This window comes from Linepithema humile, chromosome 5 (assembly GCF_040581485.1).
Source record: "Linepithema humile isolate Giens D197 chromosome 5, Lhum_UNIL_v1.0, whole genome shotgun sequence".
Lineage (NCBI taxonomy): Eukaryota > Metazoa > Arthropoda > Insecta > Hymenoptera > Formicidae > Linepithema > Linepithema humile.
This window is the reverse complement of record NC_090132.1, coordinates 8,488,665-8,505,265: the sequence shown is the minus strand read 5'-3', so window position 1 is coordinate 8,505,265 and position 16,601 is coordinate 8,488,665. Positions and strand designations below refer to the sequence as shown.

The window sequence follows — 16,601 nt, the reverse complement described above, 5'->3', positions numbered from 1 at the left end:
GCAATTGATTTTCCACAATGTCTTTTGTATTGTTTTTCTTTTTTTTATGTGAAACTGCAGTAGCAACGTGTAACGTGTACGGTGAGAGAGCCCACCGAAGCGACAGCTGTTCGCCGGTTGGCTGCACTATTCGATTGTCTCGCTCTTGATGATTGATGATCGTTCGGGGTAGCTGCTGCTGTGCCTTGACTCCGCGTCTGTCTTTTCCCTCTTTTCCCTCCAGCTTTTTTCGTTTCCCTGACAATTTCAGTGCAACGTACCGAGTCGACATACGATGTTGAAATTTTTCTTTCAAATCGTTAAGAAAAATCATGGAAATAGGGCATCGAGCATAGTGAAAAGACGAATAAAGAAGGACTTGAAATGAAAAAGAAACATTCAAGCATAACAACACTCATTTTTCAATATTTAAATTAGTGACTGGATAAATAATGATGTTTGCAAGACGTACAGAATGCTACAAGTATTATTTGATTTTATATAATAGCATCGATAATAATACCATATCCGAATTAATAATTTATACAAATACGCGTTTAATCGAAGAAAATCAGACTTGCGACGCGACGTATTCCGTATCTCATTTTAGCTCTTCAGAATTTCTCACCGGCACGTTTTCCTGCCCGTCTCGCATTTATCGCAATCACGCTTCCACGCGTATCATCCTACATCCGAATCACGAGCTTATACATATTTGTCGGTGAAGATCAAAGCGCTGATGAACATCTTTGCATAAAAACAGCCCGCCGTTGCGAAGCACCGCCGAAGACATCAGCAGCGCGGCAGCATCGCATACGACACGGGCGATATCTCTCTCGTTGCCAACCCCTCTTATTCCTCACCGCCAAGCTGTCCCCCCTCCCTACCCCGGCTACCATCACGACGGATTCGCCGTCTGCTACCGTCTCCGTCCATCCCTCGTTCCCCATCGTCGCCCCTGTCTCGCCCGACGACTACCGGAGCTGCTCTCGTCATTAGGCCAACGAGATTTTATTAAACTGCTCCTCCGCGCATAGGAGGCATTTCGCTTATGCCGCCACCCCACCCTTCCCCTCGCCGACCCCTCACTGTTATTACATGCAAAGTGAAAAAGTTGCCCATAGGGCTGACCATTATTCCATTCGTTGCTCGCGCGCGTATAGCCCTAGCTCATGTGCGTGCGCGCGGCACTTATGCGAGCTTCCGAGCGTTCCTCATTCTCCTTTTGAGTTCTCGAGGCCAGCGCGATCAGCTTCATGCCGCGCGTGTTACAAATTAAGTTACATAAATTCACGCGTGTACCCAGATATTACGGGCCGTGCGCGCCGCCACAGCTGATTTCTGACGGCTAATTTCCTGCCGGCCTTCATACAGAAACGCGATATCCGGCCGCTGTTTTGCTCGAATGCTCGCGGATGAAGCCTCTATATCGCCCTCAATCGATTTCGATAGCTTGTCTGAGAGGATCTCCACTTTGTCTTGTGTCACAGTACAAATTATCTATTTAAACATCAAACACGTTGCGCTATCGTGCAATTGTCCAAATATTGCAAGATCCAATATCCGTCATTTTTCTTTGAAAGAGCGAAAAATTGTTATCTCAAAAAATACTTCAATATTATTATATATTATTCTCTCAATATTTATTTTTTCAAGTGCAATTACGTGATTTCGATAAAAATATTGCTGTTCAAATAAGTTTTGCATATTTTTTAGTTTTCGCAAGATGTAACAATCTTCCGTGCCTACATTATTACATTAGCATCAGAAATACTTTCTGAAAGTCTTATTTAAAAAACAATTTTTTTTATCTACACACACACATATATTAAATAAAATAAATTAATCTATTATAACACATGAAATAGCAATACTCACTGTAGTTTTCCCGCCGTTGCGCAAGCCAGCTACGGATGTTTAATCGTCGATCGGTGTTGCGAATTGTTCGGCATCGCACAAAGCACACGAGAAAGTTACCGTATTTCACTTTAATCACAGCTTCATCCGCGATAACCGTGGAATTCGTCTTATGCCTATTGCGCAAATAGGCCAACTGAAAACACATTGACATCACAAGTCACTGGGCTGAGAGAGGGAGCGTCGGAGAGGTGGCGGAAGAAGAGAACAAGCCTGGTGCTGAATGGCGCCCTACCTGGTCCCTGAAGTCATAAATCATTCCCCCGCAATACTACCCCTCGGCGTTTTCCTGCACCATAACATCGCTGATCGGCGAACGGTCAACATCACCTGGAGCGCGCCGCAAAGAGGACCTTAACCGCTCGAACGAAGAAACATCAATAGTTATTCCGCAGTCAATTCAGGTATATATATATATATATATATATACACACTTGTTGAAGCATAATTTTTTTTTATTTACTTGGAAAATTCTACGAATGTAATTAACAAATCTTTAATGCCTTCGGATTGAAAGCATGAAAATTTCGTGTTTCTTTAACGCGTTTTAAAATATTAATAATGTAAAGTTTTGTCACGTGCTTTGTATGTGGATTGTGTTGTTGTACGCCAAGTAAACTAGCTCGGAACGATAATCATTGATTGAATATCAAATAATTTGGTGCTTATCGAAATACCGGCAATTAATTAGTGTTGATATTCTTCAATGGCAAAGGCACAAACCATTGTATTTTTCCGAATTTGTAGAAAATAGATAATGCGGGAACCGAAAACCGCCTGCCGCACACCAAACGTAAAATTAATAGCCGGTTTTTACCACACAGCACCGACGACCGGAACTCTCCTGGTGGGAGGCCATAAATTTCAACGGCACAGATTCAAAATGATCTCCTTTATTGCACGCAAGCTGAGTTAGTTTCGCCTTGGCCTGCCTCCTGTACAGTCACACCGCCGGTCTGCGTCTCGCACCGGGGAATGCGATTTTTTTTCTCTTTCTTGCTTTACCAAGAACTTTTATTGGCCGGAGCAATTAATTGTATGATTACGTGTTACTTTCACGCGCGATATGGCTCGTCTACATTGAATTTGCTGTGGTGCACCGACGCCGGGATGTAATAGTGAAACGAATTAGTAATGAAAAGACGTTAACGTGTTTGATGGTACGTGGATTTCGTTGAAAATATATTGTGATAAACAGTGCGACTTAGAAATATATGTGAATTGGACTTCTAAATTTATAATAAAATTTATTTATTAAAATTAAGAAAAAGTGATTACACGAATGTATAAGAAATTTTTAATTTAGATAAACATTTTTAAAACTGTAAGTTTTTGATAAAATTAACTAACCGCTTTCAACTATTAAAAATCATGCAATGTAATATTTGCAAAAGTGGAATGTTTGTAACGTGTGTTAAAATTGAGTGAGTGTAAATAAATTTTTTTATACGAGCAACAAATTTTTTACGAGTTCAAGAAAGGCCAAATGATATGATTCGTGCCATCTGTTGGCGGTCCAGCCAGAATAGTATCAGCCAGTATGCAAAAGATGACACTGCTGGACCAATTTGTTGTGCTTCTTTCCTCTGTAGCAGATTTAGTGGAATTAAAAATTTATTAATTACATTGCAAAACAAAGTTTGCAAAACAAATTTTTTTAAATCAAAATATTCTACTCTACAGTTCTAAATATAGTTCAAATATTTGATATTTATTTAATATTATATTAATAGTAATATTTATTTACACAACAACGATATTTATTATTTATTTATTTTTCAAATTTACTTAAATAGAATTTTGTTACTATCGCGTATTTTTTTTTATGGATTTTTTACTAAATTTGATATGGATCCTGCTTTATATTTAATTTAATATGTTTTCAGAAATTATTTTGCATATTTTGTATCCATGAACCAATAAACATCCCCTCTTTCATTTGTGCCTCTTTCAATCTGAGAAATTTATCTTTCAGATAAAGGAAAGCTCTTTTTCTTCTCTTTCATAGAACTTTTACAAAAGGTTTTTATTAAATCACACATACACAAACACAAACTTAATATGTTATAATGAAAGATACATATCTTAAAATTTCGGGTGGGTTTTCAAATATTTTTTGTTTAATCAAATTTTTGTATAATAATGTTTTTTTGATATCTGTCTATATACTCATATAATGTAATACTTTTAAATTTCTCTATAGATATGTTATTTATATTTAATATATTTAATATTTTGCTTAATGGTTTTATGTATTTTTATGCTTGTGAATTAATTAATAATTTAATTATTGGTTAAACATGTTAAGCGTATAGTTGCTCTGATATTACATATTTATGTGATTATGTGTTATTCTTTGTGTGCAATCTATTCATCAAGCTGTAATCTAAAAATGTAGGCATTTTGAATCTAAAGAATACATTTTTCTTTGGTGTAATTTAACGATAAAAAGTAAATGTATACACACGTGCATTGCATGTCGCTCGGTCGTCCATTTTTTCTGCTACTTCTGGCGAAGTAAAACATATCGTCTATTGTACATATAAAGTATCTCTGAATTATCGTATTATACTTATATGGATTTTTTTATTAAAGTTGGAATTTAGTATTTAATATTAAAAATTAGAAAATTATAAAAAGGATAGATTGTTAAAAATATTTAATCAAGTAATTCGTAAATAATAGCAGTGATAACTTTTTAGTATTTAACTTTGTCTATCATATCTTTCAATGCGCGCATGTTTACTGATGAGAAAATTGCTTTCGCGAATGATTACTATAATTTTTCGGATACGTAATAATAAAGAAAAAAAATCACTCTTATCTGTGGAATTTAAACAAGTACCTATTTAATTCGCTGCACTGTCGCCGATAATCATTTTTCGTCTTTACGAGAGAAAGCGCTTTATGCACGGCGCTCCAAATACTGCAGCCATTTTATATAGATTGCAATGTATTGATCGTCTCCGCCAACTGCCGACATTGTACGTAGTATCAGAATGACAGGCTGGCAGATGGAATCGCAACTTCCTCTTCCCTCGCCACCACCTGCCATCACGATCCAACCCCCTTCAATGCTTTGGACTGCCTGCCAACCCCTCGTCTCCGCCTATGCCTATATATATGGGTAGGTAGCTCCACAAGTCGCGAATATATACATATATATATAATATATAATATATATATATATATATTCGCGACTCTCTCTTGCGGAGTTACCTACCTTTCCACCCCACCCTGAAAACATCTTTTTAATTAAAATGGCGCAGCCACGTGTTACTCACGCTGTGAGTATTTTGATTGCACCGAGTTGCCAAAAATTCCAAAAGTTCTTACGCATCTGTAAAAATTAACGCTATGATAAATTTTCATCCCCGGCCTGTAAACTAATACGTTTCCGTTATTACATAAAACATAATATACAACTGCCGTATATAACTTTATAGCTACGTTGTTACGTTTAATCTTTCACAGTTTCTTATTGCCCAACATGACGGCTTCGTTCTCCTAAAAATCTCTTTCTTGTAGGAGACACGCGATAGATTACCTCGGTAAAGCTGCGATAACGTGTTCACGTTCGCATCCACTTCACTTTGACAAATGATCATCTTTTGCGGAATCTCTCGCGCTTCCTAAACCATGTTACGGTGTTTTATAGTTCAATATTACTGCTCCCAGCTAGACACGTTTCTTCATTTATTTAACAAATCTATAACGACGGCAGAAGAACATTTTAAAGTCGAACGGGAAATAAATGTTTAACCGAATACATCATTTAACTGATAAATATTGCGTAGATTTCTTTTTAGTTCCTCGGCATTACGTTTGTGCGAATAACAGTCGCAATAATAATAACACAAAGAAGGATCTGGACGAAGAATCAGAAGAGAGATAGAAGAGCGAAAAAAATGACAAGTGCAGAAAAAAGTAAGACAGTAAAGCAAAGCGTCTCTTACTACGTCAAGTATAAGATAGGGTGGTCTTCGTCCGCAAAAGTGCCCCACGGGAGCTGCGTCAACGTCCTACAGAAGAAGTCGAATCTCGCTTCGTCTTCCGACCCACGGCCTTTCAAAGTTACGAGAAACCTCTTCACGGATCTTCACGAATGGACAGGATCACAACGGCAATGAGTTCTCCGGGCAAACGTCACTCAGATTCTCCGACCCGCTCCCATTCTTCTTTTCCGTTATGATTAATGGTTTCATTAATGCAATATATAACGCTTTCCTCGGCCGTGAGAAGAGAAAATGTTGATTAACCGTTTTATTTCTGGCACTAAAACAAACACGAGACGATTACATTGAATTGCCGTTCGTTTCTAGCAGGGTGTAAATAACTAAATAGATTTTCTATGGATTTTCTAAACTTGGTTACGCTGGAACACTTTACTTTTAGCGAATAAAGGAGCGTTGAAAGCTTTTGAAGAGCATCTTAGCACATGGCTGATGGTATTATGGTAGTAAAGCATATCACGAGTCTCGAGCAAGTTTTTATAGCGATCTATACTACAAGTTATAACCGTTGGAATAATAAAGATACTGAAAATTTAAATTTATATGATTAAAAGCATTAATATTTTTTGTTTTATATTTACAATGCTATAGTGCTGCAAAATTGTAAAAGACGAGAAAATCAACTTTATAAACAAAATGATTCATTAAACTGTGTTTTTAAGTTTTTTGTAACTGTAATATTTTTTCTAATTTTATTTATCATTAAATTTATTATTAATGCTGTTAATAATTACGGAATTATTCTATTAATCATGTATTAATGGAAATTATATTGATGTGGAATTTTTTATATTTTCCCAGAAAGCATTTTATTCGTGCATTTAACGCTATTTTTACTGTTTGCACTTTAATTTATTCACAGAAACATTTTTCAAAGATAAGAGCCAAAGAAATCTAAACTTCACCATCGTGGGCGGTATTGCAATTCCTTGTTAGAGCCCCTAACCCGCCTTCCTCGGTTCAGATTCATCTCAATAACATTAGCTTAATCGTTTAAGCTTTTAATTACGCCGGCTTATATCAATCCTGTAGAGAATCTACCTGCGCACAATTTGCTCTTTCGTAGCCATATCATCGTTTCGAAAAATACTATAATTTTTTTTAGGCATAGTCATGTATCATCGGAGAAATTAATTAAAATTATTTTTCTGGTTGTGTTTTGAAATCACGCATGCGATGAACAAAAGTGGATTAGTATTCAATATTTGAAAAGCCAGAATGGAATATAAAATTTAATTTTTCAATTATTCCAACGGAATCAAAACTCAATGTGCTATTCACATTATCGAATCGATCATGCAACGATCGCATTGTGCAATTTAATTTGCACAGAATGAGGCGCTGTCGATACTTTTATGGTAACACCGATTGCAGAGTCGAATTTGTCGCGAGTTACGAATGCGGATTGGTTGCCGTGTCGAAGTAAGGAGGAAAAGGAAATCGACTGGCTATCGGATTATTATTCCAAGCATGCTGTTCGGACGTTCATTCCTTCTGAAGCATTCCACGATACGATAGGTGATGCCAGTCGAAGACAACGCTTCTTTCTGAACGTGCAAGTGCGGCGCGAGCAGGATACGCTTGCCAAACAGCAAATCTCGCCAGAGGTATTTACGCTTTAATAGTATTTTTCCATTACATCTTCATATTTGCACTTTAGAGAATTATTTTACAGCTCTGAGAAATTAGTTGGAAAATTTGCATACGTTGCATCGAATAATTTTTATTAAACGTCCTGTATTTATATTACACGGATTCTGCTGATTTTTGCTTATTGCAAAAATAAGTAATTGTCTAATAACAGTAATTGTCTCAATCGCATTGCCAAATTTATTTTCAGTGTATCCGCGATACTGCAATAAAATAAACGCAGTTTATTCTTTTCTGCCTAATTAAAATATTTCGTCGGATATGTATTCAAAAAGCACTTAATGTTAAATTTTATTTATGAATGCGTATTTTTGTTTTGTCGCGCTGGGCTAAGCGGTCTTTTATGGCAATGACCTCTACTGAATTAATCAATAAATACGTAGCTACTGCGTGAACTACATTACGGTTTGCCTGTAAATGGTGTCTGGCAACGCAGACGCATTGCTCGACCAAACCTATTTTCAGTTATTCTGCTCACATTTCATTATTATTAAGAAGAAAAACATGTGAATAGAGAAAAATTGATCGAGATTATTATTTTAATTGTTCTTTTTTGTAATCATGCGCGGAATAAATTACTGAGATGAATACGGAAAGATATTTTAATGTCACTTTTAATTGACCACTATATTATGTAAATTATTCTGCATTTATTTAACAATTAATCTCTGTTCAGGTGTCTAGTCAGCCTTTACGAAGTGCAAGCTGGTTTGATGAAGACCTGCTCAAAGTTTCGAAATGATCAGGAGACAGAGATCCTCATGCTTGGTGTCAGAGATTCATCCACGCCGCAACTTTATCCGATGATGAGACGTAAGCAAACTTTAGGAAGACATATTGCGTGTGAGTAGAGACTGACAGGTGGAAAGGTAGTTGAGTGGTATATGACGCAGGGCTGATATTTCGAAGCGACGGATAGTGCGGTTGTCTATTTATTGAGTTAGATCACTAGCTCTCCTTCGTTCAACTTATATCGTTCTGTTACAATTAAATGCATTATTTTTGCCATCCGTTTGCCGTTTATTCGTCGCGTTCTGACTTCGCGCTCCAACGTTATATTTCAACTTTGTCATTCTCATTCCTTAGCATTTTCGTTCTTTAGCAGCGATATTATTGATGGAAGAGAGAAAAAAAAGGAGAGGCTTATCGTTATTTGCTTGATTCTTTCATCTTATCGTGATTCAACTTCTACGTCGTTTTAAACATTCCCTCGCAAACTGCGTATCCTTTCTCCTCCTACTTAACTTTTTCTGTCTGTTGTACATACATACACACACGGCCAACTCCCTCCGTTTCCCTCCGAAGTGTCGACGAAGGCACGCTCTATGGCACAACCCTCACCCTCCGACGTAGACACGTTCTCTCTCCGCTCTTCGTTTCCCTCTGGTGTCAGCCTCCGCAGCTTCAGGAGCAGAGAGACGATCAATACGTCGCTCTAGAACGGAGAAGGAACGGAAGCTACGTCATTGGGAGACTTTGGTGCTCGTGGGGAGTGAAAAGGGGTCGAGGTAAAGGGACCTTTTCCAGGCGATTCCTCGAGAGAAGCGGAGGAGAGGAGACCAGGCCTGGCTCAGACCAGATATGCCCAGCTATGAGCGCGAAAAGATGATGAGACGAAGGGTGGCCCCTGGATTTTGCGTCTCTCTTTCCCTAACAGGGTGGTTGACAGGGTTTCTGGACCGAGACTGCACGACTCGAACCGAACGTCAGCGAGTACAGGGACGGCTGTGCGATCGGTCCCAACGCTGATAAGCTTATCAGACGCACTCCTGCCGTTTTTAAGCTAATATGTATCTTAGAAATATTTACTTGCTGTACTCTGCCACTCGATGAAAACACGTGTAGTCTGACTACCGCTCGTTCGAATCAACATCCGCCGTTGTGCTCCAACACCATTTGAAAATAATCCCAAATAATGAATCGTGAGAAAAGTTCTCTCAAATATATAAGCAGATGTTCCGAAAAATATGTGGATATTATTTGTAAAAGAACTTGTACGGCACTCGGTGCATCAGTATGTCACTCAAGCGTGAAGGTGTAATTATTATGAAGACGTGATAAATGTGTCGCGTCATATATATACCTATTCATAAGATTATCTTTTTCCAGTCCGTCGATGTTTCTTGACATTTCCAAGATTTATGCAAGTCTTACTGTTGGAGAGTATTATGTGATATAGAAAGAGTTTATCGATTTGGCGTGCAGACGACAGATCGCTGCACATAAATTTTCAACTGCTTTCGGTAGATTTATTTTGACCTTTTGGCGGATGCTGATATGCAAATATGACGTCAAATCGTTCATTAGCAATAATTAATGCATCGCTACTATGTAACAAGTTTCACGTTTTTTGAACTTTGCATGTCAGTAACTAACATTGTCATAGTGTGCTGCAGAAGAAAGTTTCTATTTTTTTTAACTTTTTATATCATTTATACGCTAATGTTATTTATTAAACCTAAATATAATAAATGTGTGTTAAATGAACACGAATACATCTTATTCGAATAAAGCGTATGTTGCTTACTCGCGATTCCTTAATATAATCTTTCACAAAAAGGAAGAAATATACGCAATATACTTTTCTCGCAACAACAATACAAATTTTCACTGAAATTAAACGCCTGCAATTTGTTAGTAAACTTAATACAGAGTGTCGAGAAAATTTCAGCTATTATAAAACTTAGTTAGAAGATTTATGCATATAAATTAACAAATGGTATCAACATTTATATTATTGATGTTAATAAGTTTAATTAGGATAAACGTTGCTCTCTAATGAATAAGAAAACTGCAAAGTGTCGAGTTACGGCGGTACCATGCGAATCTACGGCCCTGTCCCGTAGCATCCCCTATGTCGGGGTGAGGGTGCGCGCGGTCCAATCATCGCAGAATCCGGAGAAAGCCCCTGGCTTCACCCGGGCAGCCGTGGGAGAGACGCCCCGCAACTCGAGGATTCGCTTGTCGCCGAATATCTTCTCTACTCGAGTCGTAAAGGACAGTCGACGGTACAGCGTTTAGTTAGAGGGGCGTTGGCCCTGTTATTTTACCCTGTGTGGCCTTGAAAATCTTAAAGAAAACCTGCTTCCATCAGAATTCTGTCATCTCGATACGGCTGACGAACGGCTTGACTGGCACGCGAGCCTTTAGTGACAAACTCAAATCGACCTCGGGCGATCTCGAGGCTAGATGGAATGTGAATTAATGCCAAAACTGCGGGAACCCACAGTGTTTTTCGAGCGGTTCAAGTGTTTTTCTTCACATACGAATATGTACAGTTTGTTAATAATAATTATTTTGTACGACTCCGCCAAGAGCGAGCGTGTGTGCTAAATGTGCATGAATGTGTTTGTTTGCTCATAGAAATATATTTTGCATCATCTTTTAATATCGTATTAATGTATGTCTACAATTAACGGATTGCGTTGCAATGTTATAATCCAAAAGAAAATATTATTTGCGCACTAATATCTCCGATAATTATTTTGGCATGAACGTTTTTAATCTAACTCTTTATCTTGTGCAATACGTACTGATTGTATGCAAATATCGTATATATGCAGAATCACGTGTATATGTTATATATTTATGTACATACGTATAGTTTAATTCGCCTTCTATTTGTATTTCAAGCATGATTTCTACTGGCATGTTGGATGATTTTCGCATTTTTAATATGGTAACTTTTTTCATGAACATATCGTCTAATTACAATTTTAACACGTTGACTTTATAATAATTAGTATTCTGCTTGTTGCATCTATATTTATTAATTGTATTTATATTTGTACAATATTATAATATTGTCAATAGAAACATTTTGATAATTACAGCCAAAGTAGTTATTAGTCAAATTATTATTGACCTCACATATCATAGATTATATTTGTTTTTTTTTTTGTGAATTACATTTCCAATTATTTTTATTTTTTAAATTATTTACATATTTTTATTTATGGATTGTTAATCAACATCAATATAAAATAATTTTTAAATTATATAAAATTACTATACAGAGATTAACATTTAAAAAATATAATTATTATAATTTTTTATTTTACATTTTATATTTATTTGTCTATATTACTAAAGAGGATATTAGGTATTGGTCCTCAAAATATTTAGACAAATATGAAGTACATATCAGAATACGACGATACTTTAAACAATAACTTCAAAGTATTAAAAATTTGCGTTATGTTATTTGGAAAGATAATAATGTGTTTTATTTAAAAGTCATCAATTGATTTGAAAACTTTCAACGAACTTTTTTGTAATCCAATGCGAATAATGAATAGAAAATCGTAATACGCACCCAACATCATCTGTTAAATCAAGTATTAAAATCGCAGAAAGGCAATCGCGTCAGGTAGGCGCTATTATAATTCACGACTTCCTTTAACCATACTCCGGATATGCATGCCGGGTCACGTCCTCTTCCAGCGGAGGTTTTCCGGCGTCACGTATAGTGGCATGGATAGAGAGCTGAACTTCTAATCTGCGATAACTTTAAATAGTCATGTCTGTTATATACATATTTATTTGTCAAAGCGCACTCTAATTGATTAAAACAAATTTTTATTCTTTCTACTAAACTGCTAAATATTTTTTGTTGCTGAAAAAATTGTTATCTGAGTTGCTGAAAAAGTTGTTATCTGATTTGCGTCATTTCTATATACGAGATTATTATTTTGATCGTTATATTAATTTGAAAATTACAAAGCGTCAAGTTATATTTTTATTAAGTTAGCAAAACAAAAGTATAAGAGAAAATTAATTGTACATATGATTGCTTGAAGCAGTAAGAGTGAATATTAAAATAAAAAATTTGTTACAGATTGCTAAGGGCGGAAAGGGCAAGGGAAGGTTGCAAAGAATAGGCACATTCGTGATCTACCCTGTAGATCCGGGCTTTTGTAGAATGTAAATATCAGAAGCTCGACTCTACAGGTATCTTACGGATGACATGCCACGCGACTCTAGATTGCAATGAATGACGCCAATCATTTAGATAATAAATGAATGATAATCATTCAAAAATGTACAGAATAAGTTAAATATTTATTTTATTTGTACATCAGAATATAATATATAGGAATATTGTAAGTAAAAAGTATAAGTAATTGGAAAGAAGTTCTTTATATCTAATGTTATTAGACTACGAAATTCAGTTGTATTTGTTATAACCATTGTAATGAGAAATATATAGTTAATAAATTAAAATTATAATCAATTTAAATATGATGTTATAACGTCATTATAATACTAAAATGTCAATATATTATAATGATAGATATTAATTAATTTTATAAAATATTTTATAGAAGATACCTATATATATTAATGTAATAAGAGAAGTATTGTAATAATTTTAGGCATATTATTATACACATAGAATTTTGAACTGGAAAAAGATCTTCGTTCATGTATTATATTATAAAAAGATTTATTATATCGTATTTATTATAAATATCATGTCTCATTTATTCACTTTATTTCTTATGCATTTTCCAATATTGAAGTCATCTTGCGTTTAACTACGATCCCAAAAAGTTATAATCATAGACAAAAATAGATTGATAAGCACGATGATGAAAATAAACAAGCACGTAATAGAAGTACAACAAAATTCTATTTAATATGACATAGTACTTTTGTTTAAATAAATAAGTATATACTTAATAGACGTAATTAGAAAAAGCGACTTTTTGAGTCTATATTATTTGTACTAACTTAGATTTCATTTGTAATGTTAATAATACTGTTAATAATACTGTTCACAATTTATCAAATAATTAATAAATTGTTTAAATGTTTACAAATTTTACTGATTATAACTTTTTCAATTAATATTTATTGAACAATATTAAAACATATTTAAACACACATTGCATGCTTGTGGACGACTACGCTAGCGGAAATTTCAAGAACGACGTACATGTAATATACATGCGATGATACAACAGAGATCTTTCCATTCTCTTCTTTACCTTTCTACATAACATTTATTATCAAAATACGTAAATGTAGATAGATGCTAAAATATATATCAATTTAGCACTGTAACAATAATTAATTGTATAAAACAAAAAAAAATGTTAATTGATATGTATTTTATGAAAGAATCAAACACAAAATTATATGAGTGCATTTCTTTAAATTTCCTGAAACAATATATTAATTTTATAACATACTACAAACACATTTAGTTTAAACTTCTTTAAAAATATTACTTGTATTATTACTTGTATATTTTGCATATGATAAAGATTTAGTTATATTCTTTACCTCTTCGTCGTTAATACTTGCGATGCTAGATGTCACTGAAATGTTTGGAGAACACGGGAAGAATGTATCGGTACGACAAGTCATCAAGATTCAAACAAATTTTATGATTTAAAAAAAAGATTTCTTTGCACACCAAATATATATGTTACGAAGCAACCACAAATTACATCATCAAAAAAATTGCGATAAATAAGTTTAATAGTCAGATTCGATGTAGCATAAAGACTTCGGTATAATTAAAAATATAAAAATAATAATATTATAGACACTGAAAAGTGTCATACTAGAGAACGAAACATTTGTTGTCAAGTAAATAAAAAAAGTTTAGCAAAAATATTGGTCTGAAACTCACGTTTTCATTTTGATATATGTATCAAAATCATTACTTTAACGCGAATGTAGTTAAGACAATACTTCTGCGGTCAGTTTTTATTTTATATAAAAACTAATGTTAAGAAAAATAGAAAACGAAAAAGAAAATACGTAAAATTTAATAGGAATATTACTACATTTAAAACCAGTTATTTATATTGCTGTAATCATATAAAGACACGTAATAAAACTATTGATATTTTTATTAATTGTCGAGCAAAATTAATCGATTCAATTATATCACATAAAATAAGTAAATAATTTCAATCTCCTTCAGATTTGTTTAACAATTTTTCATATTGTAGAGAATATTTTACAATTCAATACTGGAAGCTTAATATAAAAGAAATAATAAATTTATACAATGCAATTTATACAAATTTTTATCGTTTTTTGATACGATATGTTTTATTTCAAAAATAACAATTTTTCGCAAAATTGCTTTTTTCACCTGTATTCATTCATTTTGCAGGAAGATATATTTTTTGGTGCTCCGACTATCAAACAGAATGTGATCCGTACATTCGCACGAATCCTAAAAAAAAGCATGCAATAGCGCGTGTGTAGATGAAAAGGTCGAAGGCAAGCAGATCTCGATGTATGGGAGGCACGATGTTTGATGGTGTGATAGCATGGTAGTACCTGGGGCGACGTGGTATTATATTATTGATCGTTCCACAAGCTCTGTCCCCATCAGCTGTCGTAATATCCGGCGTTCTCCTGGTACTACCGGGTTGCATGCTAACACAGTTGTCTAAAAAATCATTCATGTTGAATTGCATTATACATATGCCACTTTGCTGTGTTGACCAATCTATATATGTACGTGACAGAATTTTTGAAAATCGATAGAAAGAATATTAAATGGTCGTCATACAGTAACAATCGGTAAAGCGAAAATTATTACGCTTTGATGACACATTAGCAGACTAACGTGACTTTGGTTTTACAAGTTGTCAGCATTAGAAATAATTATTTATAAATCTTGAGACCACAGTAAGATGATTCGAAGATAAAAAAAAGAGACGGGAACGACAGAGAAAAAAAGGGGGAAAATGAAAAGAAGGAAATGGAAAGGAAAATTAAGAAGAAGAGAATATATAAACAAGAAGGATAGGCGAGGAGCGAAAGGAAGGAAAGAAAGAGAAAGACTGAAGAAAGAGAGGAAGAGAAAGGGAAAGATTGAGTACAAATCTTCCCTTCTTGGACACTTTGAAGTACCTCTTCCAGTATCCCCAGCTATGCTCTACTTCTCGTCTCCTTCCGCTTGGTCTACCATTCTGAAGGTAATATCCTGCTATCCTGAAACCTTAACATAGCTTGAACTCTTAGTGTCGTCGTCCTCCAGTCTCTCGGCGCTCTCCTCTCTCGACTCTCTCCCGCATCTCTCTGCGTCCCTCTTTCTCTTCGGGATCTCGGCTTAAGTCTTCAACGTGTTACTAATACCACGAGGATTAATGTTATGTGCCGGGGCTTACTCTCACTATTAATTTAATTGGGGGAACAATACCTTATATGGTGATGCCACTATCAGGTAGAGATGCGTTTCTAAACGTTCAAGGATAATTCTATCAGACGACCTCCGTCAAAAAATTGACGTAGTGTCTGAAAAACAGTCAAAATAGAATCATTATTCTTATAAATATATATTTGAAGTTTTTATTTAATTTACAGAACTGTTTTATAGAGAGAGAATCTACTTATAAAATATTTAAATAGATTTTATTAAGAATTAAGGAAGTGATAACTGTTTATTTTTGCGTAAATGCTCTTTTAATAACATAATTTTCAATGTATTTATTAAAAAAATATAATTTGTACCAAAAATAATTGTAATTTCGCTTACAAAGTGCGACGTGTATGCAAAATCAAGACATTTATATCAATCTTAATTAATGTAAAAAATCAGCTTAAATTACCTGGTGTTTTAAATGCATTTATAGCCGAAAATCAGTATAATTAAAGATTACTGCAGCGCGCGATAACATCCGACCACAGCTCACTGGTTTGACTGACGATCTTTCAGACTGCGCTGCAGGAGCACGCTATTCGCGAGCGCCGAGTGATATTTATCTCCAAGTAATTAGGAGTTGGGCTGGAATCACGCATGCTCATCCTTCACCGTGGCAAACGCCCGTTGTCGTGTTCCATGCATAATGCCGAAGGCAATGATTATTTAGTTTTATCTCTATCAAAAATTCATATCTGCGAGAAGATCGAAGTTTTCTCTTGCATTATGCGCAGCAAAGGCCGCTTCAAATCTTAGCAAACCGTTATATGTCCATGTATTTTTCTCAATACACACAATAGATGTGTTGCGCATGTAAATTCAAGATAGATCTTAAGTAGTCTTCTCCCGGTAAATTATATATTATTGCACCT

The 16,601-nt window shown here is 34.9% G+C and overlaps 1 long non-coding RNA gene across 2 annotated transcripts; it reads left to right on the top strand.

The window, feature by feature from the left end:
- The first annotated feature begins 2,192 nt into the window (after nucleotides 1–2,192).
- Nucleotides 2,193–13,029, top strand: LOC136999923 (uncharacterized). Of its 2 annotated transcripts, XR_010890206.1 has the most exons (3): nucleotides 2,193–2,300; nucleotides 7,284–7,516; nucleotides 8,236–13,029. It is a non-coding gene; the product is annotated as an uncharacterized lncRNA (long non-coding RNA). The 2 variants fall into 2 exon arrangements; XR_010890205.1 differs by lacking the exon at nucleotides 2,193–2,300 and having other exon boundaries at nucleotides 4,624–7,516.
- Nucleotides 13,030–16,601: the final 3,572 nt, after the last annotated feature.